Source organism: Trichomycterus rosablanca, chromosome 19, assembly GCF_030014385.1.
Source record: "Trichomycterus rosablanca isolate fTriRos1 chromosome 19, fTriRos1.hap1, whole genome shotgun sequence".
NCBI lineage: Eukaryota > Metazoa > Chordata > Actinopteri > Siluriformes > Trichomycteridae > Trichomycterus > Trichomycterus rosablanca.
The window spans coordinates 10521976-10543172 of record NC_086006.1 but is presented as its reverse complement, the minus strand read 5'-3'; the positions used below and the strand labels follow the sequence as shown (position 1 = coordinate 10543172).

The window sequence follows — 21197 nt, the reverse complement described above, 5'->3', positions numbered from 1 at the left end:
GTGGGCTGTGCTGTATCACTCAATTTATGAGTGATATTTAATGACTGCCAAGTTAAGCACATTTTCCTGTGGATTTAGAAGGGACATATTTATAATAAATTGAAACAACATGACAAAAAAAACTAGGACTTTAAGAAACAATAATGAACAGTGATATAATCATTTGAGTTGCTAAGAGAGAGATGGTACGGAGCATGCACTAAGAGACTGTAGGAGTTTCAAAGCTTGAGAGCAGTAGCACAGCAAGATCCGCCGCCCACTGACTCAAGTCCCATATGTAGGACTGCCAGAAGTCCAGTGCCAGAAGTTGATGAATCTGTGTGTTTGTAGCTGATAAGTCTTCTCTTTCCTTCCAGTTATGTGAACAGCACAGGAGTTCGTATAAAGACCTCAAATGGATGTAGATGACACCACTGCACTCAGGCAAAGCAGGCCGATTCCGAGCAAGCGGACCCCCACGAACAGCACCGCTACGGATCCTAATGCTCCAAGTCAGCTGTTTGGGAAATTCTTCAATGTGGATGAGAGATGACTGGGAACATGCCATGATTCAGCTGAGACGTAGTGAAAATGCAAGACTATTAGGGAGAAGAGAGCTCGCAGCCGAAAGGGAGGGAAAGCCGGAAGCTGAAACACAGAGCAACCGACTAAGAGGCAAGGTAAGCAAGTACAGAAACATCCAAAAAGCAAAACTAAATACCATGGCTAAATAGCCATACAGAGGAACCTCGATTTAACAGGCCTCCATTTAACGGATTTCGGATTCATGGACAAAATCTGGAAAACGGAATCTGCTCCCATTGTTTGAAATTCCCGTGAGGCGCGTACCAAGACGCCGCTCAGGGGTCAGTTCGAAACTCAGCTCTGCCGTCTGGCCTGTTGTCCATACAGGGTGGGATGCCAGATAGGGACCTCATAACTGATGCAGTTACGACCTCTGCTGGCTGATTGATGGCGCCTGCACCGAGTCATGGAATAATGCGTTGATCAGGGTGTGGCTCTCCGTACACAAAGCTGATCTGCATATGAACTCGGCAAACACGTACAACATCCTCTCAAAGGTTTATCTCAGGACCCAATTCATATTACACTAAATACCATGGCTAAATAGTAAGTACAGAGGAACCTCGATTTAACAGACCTCCATTTAACGAGGTGGCGCAGCGGTAGCACACCAGAGCTGACCTTTCAAATTCGTCAGTTCGAAACTCAGCTCTGCCATCTACACAAAACTGATCTGCATATGAACTCGGCAAACACGTGCAACATCCTCTCAAAGGTTTATTCATATTACAGTAAATACCATGGCTAAATCTTGATTTTACAGACCTCCATTTAACAAATTTCGGATTTAATGGACAAAATCTGGAAAACCGAATGTCTATTGTTTAAAATTCCCACGAGACACGTACCAAGACGCCACTCTGGTGGCGGAGCAGTAGCACACCAGAGCTGACTCGTCAGTTCGAAACTCAACTCTGCCGTCCGGCTGGGCTGGCCGGCTACACGAACAACTGGCCTGTTGTCCATACAAGATGGGAAGCCAGATAGGGACCCTATAACTGATGCAATTATGACTTTTGCTGGTTGATTGATGGCGTTGATCAGGGTGTGGCTCTTCGTACACAAAGCTGATCCGCATATAAACTCGGCTACTGCACACGTATCAGAGGGGGCATGTGTAAGTCTCGCTGTCTTCAATCAGAAGTGGGGATCAGCATCAGTAAAGAGGAAGCGTAATGCAATCGGGTAATTGGATACGACTAGATTGGGAGGAAATTTGGGAAAAATGAAAAGAAGCGTACCAAGACCAGTAATTCAGTAATTGTCTGCTAGCCGACGCAAGTCTCTCAGTTTAAATGACTGATAGGCTTTGTTTTGCCAGGAGACTTGCTTTGTTCTCGCCTTTTTCTCAGTGTTTTGTGCCCAATTTTGCAAGTTCTAGTGCTTAGTTATGGATTCGAAAGTATCTAGGTATTGCTGAAGGTATTGCTGAAAAGTTAGAACTTATTAAAAAAGTGGAAAGCGGTGTTTCTGTAACTCACGTACAGTGAAATTATTTATTTACAGGTTTTACATTACTTATTTACATATCTATTCATGTTGTTCATTTTACTGTTTATAATATGTGCATGTTTAACACATATTATACCATATTATATCGGATATTATATCTGTAGTGTCTTATCCACTCATACCAGCACAACACACACTAACACACCACCACTATGTCATTGTCACTGCAGTGCTGAGAATGACCCACCACCCAAATAATACCTGCTCTGTGGTGGTCCTGTGGGGTCCTGACCATTGAAGAACAGCATGAAAGGGGGGTAACAAAGCATGCAGAGAAACAGATGGACTACAGTCAGTAATTGTAGAACTGTTGGGTTATGTTATAGCTGATTGTTGTATGTATATATGACAGTTTCCAGATAAAAATGGACAACATTTCCAATCCTTGACCCGCTGTTTACGCACTTTTGCAATAAAAACAACACTGTCCCTTTAAAAATTACACAACACACCAAAAGCTCGGCTGCAACAAACAAACCCAGGAGCGAAAAAGGCAAGAGGGGGGCTGAGCTCCACAAGCAACCAGATACCTCCAAACAGCAACTGTCACCAGGCTCCTCTCTGCTCTCAGCACGGGAAACTCCCATGAACATTGTCCCATCCTACAGATAAAGCTCACCACGGCCTTGTGCCACTGTTCTTCCTTCTATTGTGGTGGCCAAAGCAAACGGGCGGTGTTTGAACCCGATCTGAGACGGGAGGGAATTACTTTTTGGCAACCACTTCCTTTAATCTCCTGTAATCAGTCACTGCAAGAGAGTGTAACACAGAGCACAGAGAGAATTCAAACAAGATAAGGAGAAATCAAAGTCTTGGGGTGTGGTTAACGTCCATTTACTTGCCAGAGGGTTTGGCAGCGTGGGCGCAGACACGCCGAATCGTGCTATTTGACATTCCGAAGCATTCGGCTAAATCCTTTCTGGCTGCATTACACTGGGCACTACCTGTCACCACACCCTTACAGCGTGCTGGCGGCTGCCCCATTTCTCCATTTTACCAGCTCACGCCATTTTACAGAATACAGTGGACAAGATCGCTCTGAAACAAGTGCGCCAGGGCTAGAATGAAACCGCGTAGCATCTCTCAGTGCATCGTATCTCAGGTGAGATTCAATATTTTAGGTTTCTGTGGCTTTCTGACACAATATAAGTTCAACTCTCTCTTTCCCTCTCTATGTCTCTCTCATACACACATCAGCCATAACATTAAAACCACCTCCTTGTTTCTACGCTCAGCTCCACTTACCATATAAAAGCACTTTGTAGTTCTACAATTACTGACTGTAGTTCATCTGTTTCTCTGCATTTTTTGTTACCCCCCTTTCATGCTGTTCTTCAATGGTCAGGACTCTCCAAGGACCACTACAGAGCAGGTATTATTTGGGTGGTGGATCATTCTCAGCACTGCAGTGACACTGTGTCCACCAACCAAAAATATCCAGCCAAGAGTGACCACTGATGAAGGTCTAGAAGATGACCAACTCAAACAGCAGCAAAAGATGACCGATCATCTCTGACTTTACTTCTACAGGGTGGACCAACTAGGTAGGAGTGTCTAATAGAGTGGACAGTGAATGGACATGGTATTTAAAAACTCCAGCAGCACTGCTGTGTCTGATCCACTCATACCAGCACAACACACACTAACACACCACCACCATGTCAGTGTCACTGCAGTGATGAGATCATCCACCACCTAAATAATACCTGTTCTGTGGTGGTCCTGTGGGGCTAACAAATCAGCCAGCAGAGGTCGTAATTGCATCATTTATGAGGAATCCCGTCCGGCACCCTGCCTTCGAGCAACAGCCGTCGTTGTTCGTGTTGATGCCCAGCCTGCCGGATGGCAGAGCTGAATTTCGAACTGGCGACCTCCTGAGCACCCTTCAGTTCAAGTCTTTAATGTCAAACACAGTCATGGACAATTTTGTATCTCCAGTTCACCTCTCTTGCATGTCTTTGGACTGGGAGGTAACCCGGAGTTCCCGGAGGAAACCCACGCAGACATGGGGAGAACATGCAAACTCCACACAGGGAGGACCCGGACTGCTTTACCTGGAAATCAAACCCAGGACCTTCTTGCTGTGAGGCCCTTTCCTGTTTCGATGTTGATTTAAGGAAACTCCAGTGGCCTGCACATATCCTTGACTTCCCACAGCCCCACCGAACAGCTTTGGAATAAACTGGAGCATTAATTGAGGTCAAGATCAGTGCCCAGCTATACAAATGCTCTTTGACTGAATGGGCACAGATCTCCACAGACATACTTTAAAGTTTTTTAAAGTCTCAGAACAGCTGCTGTTATAGCTGAAGGGATCACATAGAGGTCACGCATAGAAATGGATATCTAACAAGCTTATAGTCAGGTGTTCAAATACACAAACATACACTGATCAGCCATAACATTAAAACCACCTCCTTGTTTCTACACTCACTGTCCATTATATCAGCTTCACTTACCATATAGAAGCACTTTGTAGTTCTACAATTACTGACTGTAGTCCATCTGTTTCTCTGCATGCTTTGTTAGCCCCCTTTCATGCTGTTCTTCAATGGTCAGGTATTATTTAGGTGGTGGATGATTCTCAGCACTGCAGTGACACTGACATGGTGGTGGTGTGTTAGTGTGTGTTGTGCTGGTATGAGTGAATCAGACACAGCAGCGCTGCTGGAGTTTTTAAATACCATGTCCACTCACTGGACCTACCTAGTTGGTCCACCTTGTAGATGTAAAGTCAGAGACGATCGCTCATCTATTGCTGCTGTTTGAGTTGGTCATCTTCTAGACCTTCATCAGTGGTTACAGGACGCTTCCCACGGGGCGCTGTTGGCTGGTTATTTTTGGTTGGTGGACTATTCTCAGTCCAGCAGTGACAGTGAGGTGTTTAAAAACTCCAGCAGCGCTGCTGTGTCTGATCCACTCATACCAGCACAACACACACTAACACACCTTTAAGGAAAACGTTGAGTTTAAGGGTAAACATTTCTTGACGAAGGGTGTTGAGTTCCGGGGACGTTGAGTTACAAGGTACCACTGTATATCTTTTTGCCTGACACATTTGCCAGGCCTAGAAGAGGCATTTTCACTGACTAAATGAATGATCCCCAGTGTTTTGTGTTGCTCAGGACATCCATACACTAGGTGGCGGTACATAACAAGAGCTTTAACTATATTTAAAGCTCTACCTAATTCACGACCGTGAAAATTGCATCACGGACCGTGAAATGAGCTATTAGCGATTCAGCATTTTTCAATTGCAATATGCAATATAGTGTAACAGACTTTTCTGTGGTGTAGTGTGCTGACAATGTTTGATGTGTGTGTTTACATATTGAGTGCATTTTATCCCTTTGGGGATTCCATAGTCAAAGAAAAACTGTGCTTCTCTACACACGTGATCATCTCTGTGTAGTCAGTGCTGCTCCTCTAAAGATCAAGCCAGTAAAGTATTATACTCCCGATAGTTTGTCTATTTACAGTTTATTTTCTGTTAAAACCTTCCCAGGAAAAGCGGGGTCCAGGCTCATGATCAGGTCTCCAAATACACCGATTAGCCAGAACATTAAAACCACCTCCTTGTTTCTACACTCACTGTCCACTTTATCTGTTTCTCTGCATGCTTTGTTAGCCCCCTTTTACCCTATTCTTCAATGGTCAGGACTCTCCCAGGGCCACAACAGAGCAGGTATTATTTAGGTGGTGGATCATTCTCAGCACTGCAGTGACACTGACATGGTGGTGGTGTGTTAATGTGTGTTGTGCTGGTATGAGTGGATCAGACACAGCAGCACTGCTGGAGTTTTTAAATATCGTGTCCACTCACTGTCCACTCTATTAGACACTCCTACCTAGTTGGTCCACCTTGTAGATGTAAAGTCAGAGACGATCGCTCATCTATTGCTGCTGTTTGAGTTGGTCATCCTTAAGACCTTCATCAGTGGTCACAGGACGCTGCCCATGGGGCGCTATTGGCTGGATATTTTTAATTGGTGGACTATTCTCAGTCCAGCAGTGACAGTGAGGTGTTTAAAAACTCCATCAGCATTGCAGTGTCTTATCCACTTATACTAGCATAACACACACTAACACACCACCACCATGTCAGTGTCACTGCAGTGCTGAGAATGATCCACCACCTAAATAATACCTGACCATTGAAGAACAGCATGAAAGCAGGTTAAAAAGGTATGTAGAGAAACAGATGGACTACAGTCAGTAATTGTAGAACTACAAAGTGCTTCTATATGGTAAGTGGAGCTGATAAAATGCACAGTGAGTGTAGAAACAAGGAGGTGGTTTTAATATTATGGATGATCAGTGTATTTGTAGTTTTTATAAATGTTCATTTTAATGGACTATTTAAAGGTACAGATTTTTTTTCCGCTCTCCATCCTTGGCCACAGCTGTTTTTGAGTCTCGAGACCTTCGTTACTTTTTTAGTACTCTGTTCATTTGTTTTCTCACCCACGGTGAGACCATTACAAAAATCAGATTACAGACGAGCACCTTAAAGGGGTTGTTTTTGTGATCCAAGAGCTAATTTTTTTTCATAGTGCTGCGTGTTGCTCTGCCTGTAGATAAAACAAAAATAAATATCATTTTAACCAACACAGATTTGGCTCTCGAGGAGCGTGTCTAGCCTAGTGACTCATAGCATATGTGATTTTTTTTGGTCACTTGCTGTAATAAAGTTATGTGAAAAAAACAGATTAATAAACTGAAGGTGGTGACGATATAGCACCTTTCTTGTGAGATCATCATCATCATCATATGTAACATTTTGCTGAATAAACAAATAATTACTCTAGTGCTTAGATTGGCTAGTACTTTATTTACAAGCACATTTTACACCCCTTTTTCCTCCCAATTTAGCGTAGTCAATACAATGCTGGGGACCATGATGTCGTCTAAGGGGGGTGTTTATTTCCCTGACACACTCCCTCTGATGTGTGCGCAGACTGCTGCAAGCCTTAGCCAATTGTGCCTTCTAGAGGGCGCCCAGCCGACTGATAGCAGAGCCGAGATTCGAACCCAGGACCTCAAGATGGACCTGCACTAAGAGCACACTGACAAGTTCACCTCCTAGTAGCTAATGCCAAGTTCACCTCCTAGTAGCTAATGCCAAATTCACACTACACGACTTCCCAAGTCGTCAGGTCACTGTACAGTTCACACTACACAACTGGATCTCTTGTAATCGGGAGTCTTTCAAGTCGGCGTGTATTTCACACTACACGACTGATAGGGGCGATAGTGGATTTTAAACTACACGATCTATCACCAACTGGAATTGCAGGCGAGCTTTTCTGGTCTCTCAAACTACGTTTTGTCATGAAAACAAACTTGAGAAGTGACGAAAGGTTTAATGATACCACGTCCAAAAATGCACGTCAACAAGTAGCGATCAAAGTTTGTGCGCTGATGTGCATAAATGAATCTGAGTGGATTGGGTTACGTGACCAGCAGGGATTGTTTGTTCTATAGTAAGTTGGAGGTTAATAAATATGTTTTGCAATGCAACATTGGTGTTGTGTTTGGTAGAGAACGATAAGGTCAGAAATACTGTAAAACTTGACTTTGCCCCGTCCTACCTTTTTACAACTCCTCCACTGTGTTTCCCCTCACCCCGTATCTTGCGTTCTCATTGGCTGTTCGACACAGCACTCATTGCCAGTCAGCCGACTCTTATCCAGATATTTAGCATGTTAGATATTTATCTTCAGTCGGCGAGCTTCTCGGATCGAGTTGTTGAGCAGTTCACACATAGCGATCGAGAGCCGGGTCATTCCGGGACAGCAAATATAGTGCCGAGCAAGAATCGTGTAGTGTGAACTAGGCATTAACTTTTCTGACCAGCTCACCCCTCAGACACAGCCAACCATGTCCAATTATGTCTGTGTAGACGCCCGACTAGAACTTCAGAAGATCCAAGATCCCAGCGCTAGACGGCAAGCGTATTTTACCACTGCGACATTTGAGTGCCATACAATATAAAATTGATCATTCATCTATTGCTGCTGTTTGAGTTGGTCATCTTCTAGACCTTCATCAGTGGTCACAGGACGCTGCCCACGGGGCGCTGTTGGCTGGATATTTTTAATTGGTGGCCTATTCTCAGTCCAGCAGTGACAGTGAGGTGTTTAAAAGCTCCAGCTGCGCTGCTGTGTCTGATCCATTCATACCTGCACAACACACACTAACACACCACCACCATGTCGGTGTCACTGCAGTGCTAAGAATGATCCACCACCTAAATAATACCTGCTCTGTAGTGGTCCTGTGGGGGTCCTGACCATTGAAGAACAGGGTGAAAGGGGGCTAACAAAGCATGCAGAGAAACAGATGGACTACAGTCAGTAATTGTAGAACTACAAAGTGCTCCTAAATGGTAAGTGGAGCTGATAAAATGGACAGTGAGTGTAAAAACAAGGAGGTGGTTTTAATGTTATGCCTGATCAGTGTAGAATATACATTGATAAATGCTGGGTCATTCACATGTAAAGTGGTGCAACACGCTCATGCAATGTCATGCCAATCCTGCATGTGTGAGGAGATAAAACTGTAACATGACCTGTAACAATACCCTAGTAGTTACACTGAATCTGTCACGGGTTGATGAGTGCCTTTTGACAGAGGCGCCAGGTGTAACCCAGCACCTGCAGTAATAAGGAATGAACCCAAGTTCTGGAGAATTAATAAGAAAGAAAAATACTAGTGGTTTAAAAGCCACACACGCAAAAGAAATGAAAATAATATATAAATAAAGTAATAAAAAATAAACAAAAGCATAATGCCTAGTTCACACTACACGATTTTTCCCCTAATCTTTTTTAGCTAGATTTGCCGAATCGGGAGCAACTCGGCGTTCGCTCGGCGATCGAAACTCGGCTCTTGATCGCTATGTGTGAAATACCCAACAACTCGATCCGACCGGCTCGCCGAGCGCTCGGCAACCGAATCGAGATTTCTTGCATGTCAGATATCTGATCTGAGTTGCACAACTGGCAGTGAGTGCTATGTCGAACAGCCAATGAGAACACGATACGGTGTGAGGAGAAACGCAGGAGTGGCGTGTAAACAGATGGGACAGGGGGATAATATAGTTTACATCATAATACACCAGCGCACACACGTTTTACAGTATTTCTGACCTGATCGTTCTCTACAAAACATAACACCAACATTGCAAAAATATTTATTAACCTCCCACTCACTACAGAACAATCCATGCTGTTCGTGTTGCCAAATCCACTCAGATTCATTTATTTTTCCTCCTTGATTTTGCGCTGCACATCAGCGCACAAACACTTTGATCACTCGCTACTTGTTGACGTGCATTTTTTTGACGTTTATTAACGTGTTAAACGACAGCCCTAGTATTATTGTTTATTATTATTTATGCCTTAGTTTTAGGTTTCCTGTAGGGATGTCCCGATCAAGTTTTTTTGTTCCCGATCCCAATCCGAGTTAATCTTGAGTGTCTTCCGATATCTATTTTCTAGATATTGTCTAGATAAGAACTAGATAATACTGTTCACACAGTGCACACTTCAAGTACATTACAGTTATTCAAATTAGTCCAATGTATATGTTTAACAACTGAATAGCTTTGCAGTACTGTAGGAAAAAATTGCCTGCATCCAAGCTATTGCTTAATGTTCTTATATTTTTACAAAATAAAAGTAAACAAACTTAGTGCAGCATTGTAGTAGTAAAACTAGAACACTCAAAATGAGTGAGATAATTACAGTTCCACTTTGAACTTTACATTCAAAGAACACAATTCTGTTTAATGCAGTGATACACTAAAAATGAACAGAAATCTCCACTCAAAAGTGGTGTAGCAGCTTAACTTGAATATAAAAAAAATTATAATAATAAGTTATTTAACAGCATTACAGTAAAACCTAAATACCAAAATAAAATCGCAAGGCACTCTTATCAAGGAAAGCCCATTCTTAAAGTGCTTTGATTTAAACTGCGACAGTTTCTGCTAGCGTATGTTGCTTAGGTGCAGCCTTTGCCCGAGTTGCCTGAATAAACTCGCTGTATTCGGCGAATGTTTATTTTTTTAGGTGCCGTATCAAATTGGTAGTAATGAACGCAGCTCTGCTACTACCGCCTCGTGAAACGCTCACATTGCAGACATTACACTCCGCTGTTGGACTTGTTTCGCTTTCCAATTTAAAGTATTTCCACACAGCAGACATTATAGCCACGTCCTGCCACAAATTGTGCTCTCCGTGTACGACACTTGCGTGACCGCTGACGTAAAACAAAGGATCGGGCATCCCTAGTTTCCTGTATACATTTTAAAAGTCCTTTAAAGGACTTTAAACTGTCCTGTATGCAAGGAATAAAATTGTACAGTTTGTTTTAAGAGACACGTCTTATTTCATCTTATACGTATTTATTTTTGCTCTTTATTAAAGCAAAAGTATTTCTTATCCGATTACTCGATTAATTGCTGGAATAATCGATAGAATACTCAATTACGAAATTAATCAATAGTTGCAGCTAGGATGGCCACATTCATAGTCACAAAAAGGAGGACATTACACCCCAAAAGGAGGACGTCATACCAGGAACAGGGGGATATGATACCCCCTGGGGGGGACATATAACAGAGTTTTTGACCAATTTAAGCAAGAATTCTACAACAAATTACTGTTTTACTCACCAAATGTTATGTCTACTTTTGATATTTAAGTCTGTTCCTCACTGCCTCCAAAAAGTTTACTATTGGCCAGGAATTTGTGGTACTAATTGACTCAAATAGAGGTGTATGCAGAACAGACCACCCAATCACAGACTAGCATTTAGAGGGCGGACCTTCTGCGATTGGCCGGTGGTGGGCGAGCCATGATAGGTAGCACTATAAGCAGTCAAATAAGGCTGTTAAACCAATGAAATGCAAAGCATTTGTTTTGTTTTTTTGTTTGTTTGTTTTTTAATTTTTTCCCCTTTTTCTCCCCCTTTAGCACATCCAATTGTTCAATTTGCATCATGCTTCCTCTCTGTCTATGCCGAACCCTGCCCTGACCGAGAAGATCGAAGCTAACCCATATCCCCTCTGAAACATGAGCATCAGCCAGATGCATTTTTGCCACCCACACATTGACGAGTGTGGCGCCACCTAGCATTGCATGCAGAGAGACACACCCTAAGGGCACTCTTCCTCATCTCTGTGCAGGCGCCTCTAATCAGACCCACATCCGGTTCTTTGTCCCACCCCCCAACTAAGTAACTGGCCAATCGTTGCCCATACAGCCACTCAGCCTCGAAACGGTGAAGCAGAGCTGGATTCGATACTACGTACTCAGAATCCAGCCCTGGTTGCAGCGTGTCTTTTTACCGCTGCGCCACCTGAGAGGTGTTCAAAGCATTTGTTTTGACATGTACCTGAGCCATTGACAGATAATATTGATCAAAAATGTAACCAGTTCACTCCACAAGAAGGATTTTTAAGGATTGTCATCCTAGCGTTGCATGGGTCGGAGGACTGGCAGCTGAAAAACCGAACTGTCCGACCTAAAACCGGACGGCTGGCCACCCTAGTTGCAGCCCTAAATCCATATGGTATGAGGAATCAAAGACGGTATACCGAATGTACCGTCATACCGCCCAGCACTTTTTTTGTGTTGAAGATCTGAACCAGTTAAGAAGATATAACAAACATGCTGACGAATGATAAATGAAAAAGTCAGCAAATGCTTTTTAACAGCACTTGGTTCTTCCACTGAGCACAGTTTTCATTTAAAAAGCTCAGTGTAATACATTAAGTCAGACTGATGCATTGTTTTACACAGTTACATTAAAGTATTTCCTTTTGATCCGGCTGATGTCTCAAGCTCTCAGCTTTTGTAGAAGGCCATTATCAAAGTCTGGTGAGTGGAGATGAGTAAGATTAAAGCACCCCGTCTTTCCTCTCTCACAATGTAGAATCTCCAGAGTTGCTGGACTGATAATCCTAATAGTCCTCAGAGAAATCCCAGCTAGTGTTAAGTTTCCACACTAAATGGGTGGTGTGTGTGTGTTTCTCTCTGTTCTGTGTAACTCAGTCTGTGATGACTTTGGATTTTGGGTTGAAAGCAACAGAGGACAATATACGCAAGAATAAATCCTCATCACTATAAAGCAGTGGGAGTCAGGGCAGGGAAGAAAACAAACCTGATAAGTTCAACCCAGGCAGGCCTTTGGCAATTTTATATTGTGTAGCCGAGCGTATGTGGACACTCCTTTTAATTAGTGGTTTCACCTATCGTAGTCACACCCAGTGTTTGTCTTAAATAATACAGCCAAACAAGGCGTGAGCAGCAAAAATGGGAGAAAAATGCCTACTATATACACTGATCAGCCATAACAATAAACCACATCCTTGTTTCTACACTCATTGTCCATTTTATCAGCTCCACTTATCATATAGAAGCACTTTGTAGTTCTACAATTACTGACTGTAGTCCATCTGTTTCTCTAGATACCTTTTTAATCTGCTTTTACTCTGTTCTTCAATGGTCAGGACCACCACAGAGCAGGTATTATTTGGGTGGTGGATGATTCTCAGCACTGCAGTGACACTGACATGCCGGTGGTGTGTTAGTGTGTGTTGTGCTGGTATGAGTGGATCAGACACAGCAGCGCTGTACCGTGTCCACTCACTGTCCACTCTATAAGACACTCCCACCTAGTTGGTCCACCTTGTAGATGTAAAGTCAGAGACGATCGCTCATCTATTGCTGCTGTTTGAGTTGGTCATCTTCTAGACCTTCATCAGTGGTCACAGGATGCTGCCCACAGGGCGCTGTTGGCTGGATATTTTCGGATGGTGGACTATTCTCAGTCCAGCAGGGACAGTGAGGTGTTTAAAAACTCCAGCAGCGCTGCTGTGTCTTATACACTTGTACAAGCACAACCCACACTAACACACCACCACCATGTCAGTGTCACTGCAGTGCTGAGAATGATCCACCACCCAAATAATACCTGCTCTGTAGTGGTCCTGGGAGAGTCCTGACCATTGAAGAACAGCTTGAAAGGGGGCTAACAAAGCATGCAGAGAAACAGATGGACTACAGTCAGTAATTGTAGAACTACAAAGTGTTTCTACATGGTAAGTGTAGACACAAGGAGGTGGTTTTAATGTTATTGCTGATCAGTGTGTAATATATATATATATATATATACAGGGGTTGGACAATGAAACAAACACCTGGTTTTAGACCACAATAATTTATTAGTATGGTGTAGGGCCTCCTTTTGCGGCCAATACAGCATCAATTCGTCTTGGAAATGACATATACAAGTCCTGCACAGTGGTCAGAGGGATTTTAAGCCATTCTTCTTGCAGGATAGTGGCCAGGTCACTACGTGATGCTGGTGGAGGAAAACATTTCCTGACTCGCTTCTCCAAAACACCCCAAAGTGGCTCAATAATATTTAGATCTGGTGACTGTGCAGGCCATGGGAGATGTTCAACTTCACTTTCATGTTCATCAAACCAATCTTTCACCAGTCTTGCTGTGTGTATTGGTGCATTGTCATCCTGATACACGGCACCGCCTTCAGGATACAATGTTTGAACCATTGGATGCACATGGTCCTCCAGAATGGTTCGGTAGTCCTTGGCAGTGACGCGCCCATCTAGCACAAGTATTGGGCCAAGGGAATGCCATGGTATGGCAGCCCAAACCATCACTGATCCACCCCCATGCTTCACTCTGGGCATGCAACAGTCTGGGTGGTACGCCTCTTTGGGGCTTCTCCACACCGTAACTCTCCCGGATGTGGGGAAAACAGTAAAGGTGGACTCATCAGAGAACAATACATGTTTCACATTGTCCACAGCCCAAGATTTGCGCTCCTTGCACCATTGAAACCGACGTTTGGCATTGGCACGAGTGACCAAAGGTTTGGCTATAGCAGCCCGGCCGTGTATATTGACCCTGTGGAGCTCCCGACGGACAGTTCTGGTGGAAACAGGAGAGTTGAGGTGCACATTTAATTCTGCCGTGATTTGGGCAGCCGTGGTTTTATGTTTTTTGGATACAATCCGGGTTAGCACCCGAACATCCCTTTCAGACAGCTTCCTCTTGCGTCCACAGTTAATCCTGTTGGATGTGGTTTGTCCTTCTTGGTGGTATGCTGACATTACCCTGGATACCGTGGCTCTTGATACATCACAAAGACTTGCTGTCTTGGTCACAGATGCGCCAGCAAGACGTGCACCAACAATTGTCCTCTTTTGAACTCTGGTATGTCACCCATAATGTTGTGTGCATTGCAATATTTTGAGCAAAACTGTGCTCTTACCCTGCTAATTGAACCTTCACACTCTGCTCTTACTGGTGCAATGTGCAATTAATGAAGATTGGCCACCAGACTGGTCCAATTTAGCCATGAAACCTCCCACACTAAAATGACAGGTGTTTCAGTTTCATTGTCCAACCCCTGTATATATGTGTGTGTGTGTATATATATATGTATATATACAGTGGGGCCAAAAAGTATTTAGTCATTTAAATTTTAATTTTTCAGCATTTAGCAGACGCTTTTATCCAAAGCGACTTACACAATGAGCTGAACACGATGAGCAATTGAGGGTTAAGGGCCTTGCTCAGGGACCCAACAGTGGTAACGGGCTTGAACCGGCAACCTTCTGCTTACTAGTCCAGTACCTTAACCACTGAGCTATCACTGGCCCGTTTCTGTCATGAATGTAACCAAAGTGTAAAACGTGACATTAAAATCCTAATAAACAATAAACAACAAGTTAGTCAGCCACTGATTGTGCAAGTTCTCCTACTTAGAAAGATGAGAGAGGTCTGTAATTTTCATCATAGGTACACTTCAACTATGAGAGACAAAATGAGAAAAAAAAAATCCAGGAAATCACATTGTAGGATTTTTAAAGAATTTATTTGTAAATTATGGTGGAAAATAAGTATTTGGTCAATAACAAAAGTTCAGCTCAATACTTTGTAACATAACCTTTGTTGGCAATGACAGAGGTCAAACGTTTCCTGTAAGTCTTCACCAGGTTTGCACACACTGTAGCTGGTATTTTGGCCCATTCCTCCATGCAGATCTCCTCTAGAGCAGTGATGTTTTGGGGCTGTCGTTGGGCAACACGGACTTTCAACTCCCTCCACAAATTTTCTATGACCCAGCCACGTTCCATCTTCAATGCTCTCACTGATGGAAGGAGGTTTTGGCTTAAAATCTCACGATACATGGCCCCGTTCATTCTTCCCTTAACACGGATCAGTCGTCCTGTCCCCTTTGCAGAAAAACAGCCCCAAAGCATGATGTTTCCACCCCCATGCTTCACAGTAGGTATGGTGTTCTTGGGATGCAACTCAGCATTCTTCTTCCTCCAAACACGACGAGTTGAGTTTTTACCAAAAAGTTCCATTTTGGTTTCATCTGACCACATGATATTCTCCCAATCCTCTTCTGGATCATCCATATGCTCTCTGGCAAACTTCAGACGGGCCTGGACATGTACTGGCTTAAGCAGGGGGACACGCCTGGCACTGCAGGATTTGAGTCCCTCTCGGCGTAGTGTGTTACTGATGGTAGCCTTTGTTATATTGGTCCCAGCTCTCTGCAGGTCATTCATCAGGTCCCTCCGTGTAGTTCTGGGATTTTTGCTCACCGTTCTCATGATCATTTTGACCCCACGGGATGAGATCTTGCGTGGGGCCCCAGATCGAGGGAGATTATCAATGGTCTTGTATGTCTTCCATTTTCTTACAATTGCTCCCACAGTTGATTTATTCACACCAACCTGCTTGCCTATTGTAGATTCACTCTTCCCAGCCTGGTGCAGGTCTACAATTTTCTTCCTGGTGTCCTTCGACAGCTCTTTGGTCTTGGCCATGGTTGAGTTTGGAGTCTGACTGTTTGAGGCTGTGGACAGGTGTCTTTTATACAGATAACGAGGTCAAACAGGTGCCATTAATACAGGTAACGAGTGGAGGACAGAAGAGTTACAGGTCTGTGAGAGCCAGAAATCTTGCTTGTTTGTGGGTGACCAAATACTTATTTTCCACCATAATTTACAAATAAATTCTTTAAAAATCCTACAATGTAATTTCCTGGATTTTGTTTTCTCATTTTGTCTCTCATAGTTGAAGTGTACCTATGATGAAAATTACAGACCTCTCTCATCTTTCTAAGTAGGAGAACTTGCACAATCAGTGGCTGACTAAATATTTTTGGCCCCACTGTATATATATACATACATACATATATATACATACACATCATGGGATGACACATTCCCGGGGCTGATGATGCACACAGGGGAAACGCCCCCCCCCCCCCCCCCCCCCCCCGCCTTACTATAACAACAAACCGGCCAGCCGGTCACCAAAATATGTTAGTGTAGTTTATTTCCTTGTTTTTTTAGTTTAGCTGTTAGCTTATCATTTGTGTAGTGTATAGTTTTGCTGGTGTAACTGTTAGTGTAGCATCCAGTGCACAGTGTGGTTTTGTATGTACAGACATACAATGTACACACATAGCCTTTAGCCTGGTTAACATTAGCAGACATTTGCATTAATATACAGTGCCTTGCAAAAGTATTCAGCCCCCTTGAACTTTTCAACCTTTTGCCACATTTCAGGCTTCAAACATAACGATATGAAATTGTAATTTTTTGTGAAGAATCAACAACAAGTGGGACACAATCGTGAAGTGGAACGAAATTTATTGGATATTTTAAACTTTTTTTAGAAATAAAAAACTAAAAAGTGGGGCGTGCAATATTATTCAGCCCCTTTACTTTCAGTGCAGCAAACTCACTCCAGAAGTTCAGTGAGGATCTCTGAATGATCCAATGTTGACCTAAATGACTGATGGTGATAAATAGAATCCACCTGTGTGTAATCAAGTCTCCGTATAAATGCACCTGCTCTGTGACAGTCTCAGAGTTCTGTTTAAAGCGCAGAGAGCATCATGAAGACCAAGGAACACACCAGGCAGGTCCGAGATACTGTTGTGGAGAAGTTTAAAGCCGGATTTGGATACAAAAAGATTTCCCAAGCTTTAAACATCTCAAGGAGCACTGTGCAAGCGATCATATTGAAATGGAAGGAGTATCAGACCACTGCAAATCTACCAAGACCCGGCCGTCCCTCTAAACTTTCAGCTCAAACAAGGAGAAGACTGATCAGAGATGCAGCCAAGAGGCCCATGATCACTCTGAATGAACTGCAGAGATCTACAGCTGAGGTGGGAGACTCTGTCCATAGGACACAATCAGTCGTACACTGCACAAATCTGGCCTTTATGGAAGAGTGGCAAGAAGAAAGCCATTTCTCAAAGATATCTATAAAAAGTCACCTGGGAGACACACCAAACATGTGGAAGAAGGTGCTCTGGTCAGATGAAACCAAAATCAAACTTTTTGGCCACAATGCAAAACGTTATGTTTGGCGTAAAAGCAACACAGCTCATCACCCTGAACACACCATCCCCACTGTCAAACATGGTGGTGGCAGCATCATGGTTTGGGCCTGCTTTTCTTCAGCAGGGACAGGAAAGATGGTTAAAATTGATGGGAAGATGGATGGAGCCAAATACAGGACCATTCTGGAAGAAAACCTGTTGCAGTCTGCAAAAGACCTGAGACTGGGACGGAGATTTATCTTCCAACAAGACAATGATCCAAAACATAAAGCAAAATCTACAATGGAATGGTTCACAAATAAACGTATCCAGGTGTTAGAATGGCCAAGTCAAAGTCCAGACCTGAATCCCATCGAGAATCTGTGGAAAGAGCTGAAAACTGCTGTTCACAAACGCTCTCCATCCAACCTCACTGAGCTCGAGCTGTTTTGCAAGGAAGAATGGGCAAAAATTTCTGTCTCTCGATGTGCAAAACTGATAGAGACATACCCCAAGCGACTTGCAGCTGTAATCGCAGCAAAAGGTGGCGCTACAAAGTATTAACGCAAGGGGGCTGAATAATATTGCACGCCCCACTTTTCAGTTTTTTATTTCTAAAAAAAGTTTAAAATATCCAATAAATTTCGTTCCACTTCACGATTGTGTCCCACTTGTTGTTGATTCTTCACAAAAAATTACAATTTCATATCGTTATGTTTGAAGCCTGAAATGTGGCAAAAGGTTGAAAAGTTCAAGGGGGCTGAATACTTTTGCAAGGCACTGTAATAGTAGGGCAGTTGTAGCCTAGCTGTTAAGGTACTGGACTAGTAATCCAAAGATCACTGGTTCAAGCCCCACCACTGCCAGGTTGCTGCTCTCAGACTGTATACTGTCACACTGCTGTAAGTCACTTTGGATAAATGCCGAAAATGTAAATGTATTATAGTCCACTGTATCATTGTCACTCTTTGGTCTTTATTAACCTTAACATTCAAATCTCGATATTATCGATTGTGGCAGGTTTGTATTTAGTGTGTTTGACACTCATCACTGAAAGTAGATACCTTGCTCTGGTGTTAATATATCTTTGTTTTTGCATCTTTATTGCAGGATGCTGTGCCCAGACACTGCAGGTATTCAGGAAGTGCTACAAGTGGAAACAGTTGGGATGGAAACAAAACTCACCAGCCAACAACAAACAACTCAATAGCAGAACTTGTGTCATTCAGCTTCTCACTAATGTTACTCATCATCTGACCCACACTCAAACCAGTCCCTCTGTAAACTCAGGTAACTCCTTGCTGTCCCATGTTCTTCCATGCTCTCCTAATCAGAAAAATATGACAGAACTCCTAGTTCATGTAGAGGTTTCTTACAGCACATGTTTCTTTTTCTTTTTATATATATATTTTCCCCCCTCTTTTCTCCCCCAATTTTTATCCCCCAGTCTAGTTGTGTCCAATTACCCTGACTGCGTCCTCTATACTGATTCGCCCCCTCACCGCTGACTCCGGCACGTACAGTCAGTACAGATGCATTTTTCACCTGCACGAGTTCATATACTTGACAGGCACTGTGCATGGAGGGCCACACCCCCATCAGCATTATTCCTCAGCCCTGTGCAGGCGCCATCAATCAGCCAGCAGGGGCCGCAGTTGCACCAGTCGTGAGGACCTATGATCCGACTTCCTTACCCTCTAACCCTGAACAACAGCCAATCATTGTTCATACTGCCGCCCAGCCCAGTCGGAGAGGCAGAGCTGAGGTTCGATACGATGTATTCGAAACCCCAACTCTGGTGAGCTAGCGTACTTTACCACTTTTTTATATTTACTATAACTCATCTTACTTGATCTCTAAAGGTTCTAAGGTGGCTTTCATCATTTCATGTCTCACAGTTGAAGCACTACAGTAGTTTTAAGTGCAGTCATTTGTGAACAATATAGGGAGAGGAGACATGGTCTTACAAACGGTTTGAGACAACTATAAGGACTGTATATGACCATCCCCTTTATCAAGGTCACCTTATGTACCTTGGTGGCACAAACTAGCTGGAATTAACCCACCCTCTTTATCTACAGATGCAGGCTCTGTCAGAGGTATCAACCAAGTTAGCCTGCCAGTGAGAAAAAAAACAATGGTATGGTTAATTTTGGTTTCCCTAATTGTAGTTTGAATACAAATGATCCAGTTCCTGGAGGAGTGTTAGAATGCCATTCACTGTTCACAGACACTTTGTTAAGTTATGATTTACTCTGACAGTTTGTTAGTTTGACAAGTATTGACATGGTCAGTTTTACGAATTGCTTTCTTGCTTTTTAGTATGGTCAAATACTAGGAAATTCTAAAATTCCTGAAAAACATTGTATTAAATTAGAGACAAACTCAAGTAGCACATTTACTAGTCATGTCGGGCTTTTGGGTTTATTGTATGTACAGTGGTACCTTGAAACTCAACTCCCCCTAAACTCGAAATCTATGAAACTCAACGCCCTTTATTGAGAGATTTGTACCCTTAAAATCGACGTTTACCTTAAACCCGACATGTGTGTGACCGTTGCTTTGTTCAGCGCTTGGCTTGAGCGGTACTGTAAAACCTAATCAAAATGTATATACATGACGAATCTACATTTGTGTGGAATACCAGTCAAATCCACACTGAAAGCATCCACATGTATCTGTGTTTAGCTGTATTTTTATCCTGTTTCACTTTTAAACTTGTGTTACAGCTCGGGGTTCTGAGAAATTGTAAGAATCTGCTTTTCCGAGAGAGTCTAAAACGCTTATTGTAAAAAAATAAATAAATAAAGCTTAACGTGACTTAATGTATTAAAAGAACGACATAGAAACACTAAACCTCTCTTAATTATCACTGCTCATAAGTTCCCTACACTAATGAAATTCAGCCAGCAGATGTGAATGCGCCCTTACTGAATGGAATTACAGTATTCCAAGATCAAGCATCTCCACGATTAAGTAGCAATAGGAAACAATAAAGAAGTAAAAGTAAAGAGCAGGTTTTATTGTATTTTTATATTAACTTTAACTGTTTTCAATTGTATTTCAGTGTTTTTATATTATATTTATGTTATTTTCAGTGTATAAGTGTCAAAAACAACCCCATTATTTAACATTTGCCTAAAATATATGCAGTTCCACGGGACCATGGAATGCATTAACAGGTTTACCATACATCCTTATGGGAACGAACACCTTATAACTCAACGCCTTTTAAACTTGACGCCAGTCCCAGAATCAACTGACGTAGAGTTTTAAGCTGCCACTGTACCATGAAATACTAAAATTCGTATTAAATTAGAAGTAAATGCAAAGTAGCACATTCACTAGTCATGTGAGGTTTTTGGGGATGTTGTATCTATGTACACTATATTGCCAAAGTATTCACTCACCCATCCAAATAATTGAATTCAGGTGTTCCAATCACTTCCATGGCCACAGGTGTATAAAACCAAGCACCTAGGCATGCAGACTGCTTCTACAAACATTTGTGAAAGAATGGGTCGCTCTCAGGAGCTCAGTGAATTCCAGCATGGTACCGTGATAGGATGCCACCTGTGCGACAAGTCCAGTCGGGAAATTTCCTCGATACTAAATATTCCACAATCAACTGTCAGTAGTATTGTAACAAAGTGGAAGCGATTGGGAACGAGAGCAACTCAGCCACGAAGTGGTAGCCATGTAAAATGACAGAACAGGGTCAGCGGATACTG

At 42.8% G+C, this 21197-nt stretch overlaps 1 long non-coding RNA gene across 1 annotated transcript; it reads left to right on the top strand.

Annotated features, from left to right (window-relative positions):
• The first annotated feature begins 210 nt into the window (after positions 1-210).
• LOC134333372 (uncharacterized) lies at positions 211-19790 on the top strand. The gene is made up of 3 exons (XR_010015376.1): positions 211-659; positions 18577-18756; positions 19548-19790. It is a non-coding gene; the product is annotated as an uncharacterized LOC134333372 (long non-coding RNA).
• Positions 19791-21197: the final 1407 nt, after the last annotated feature.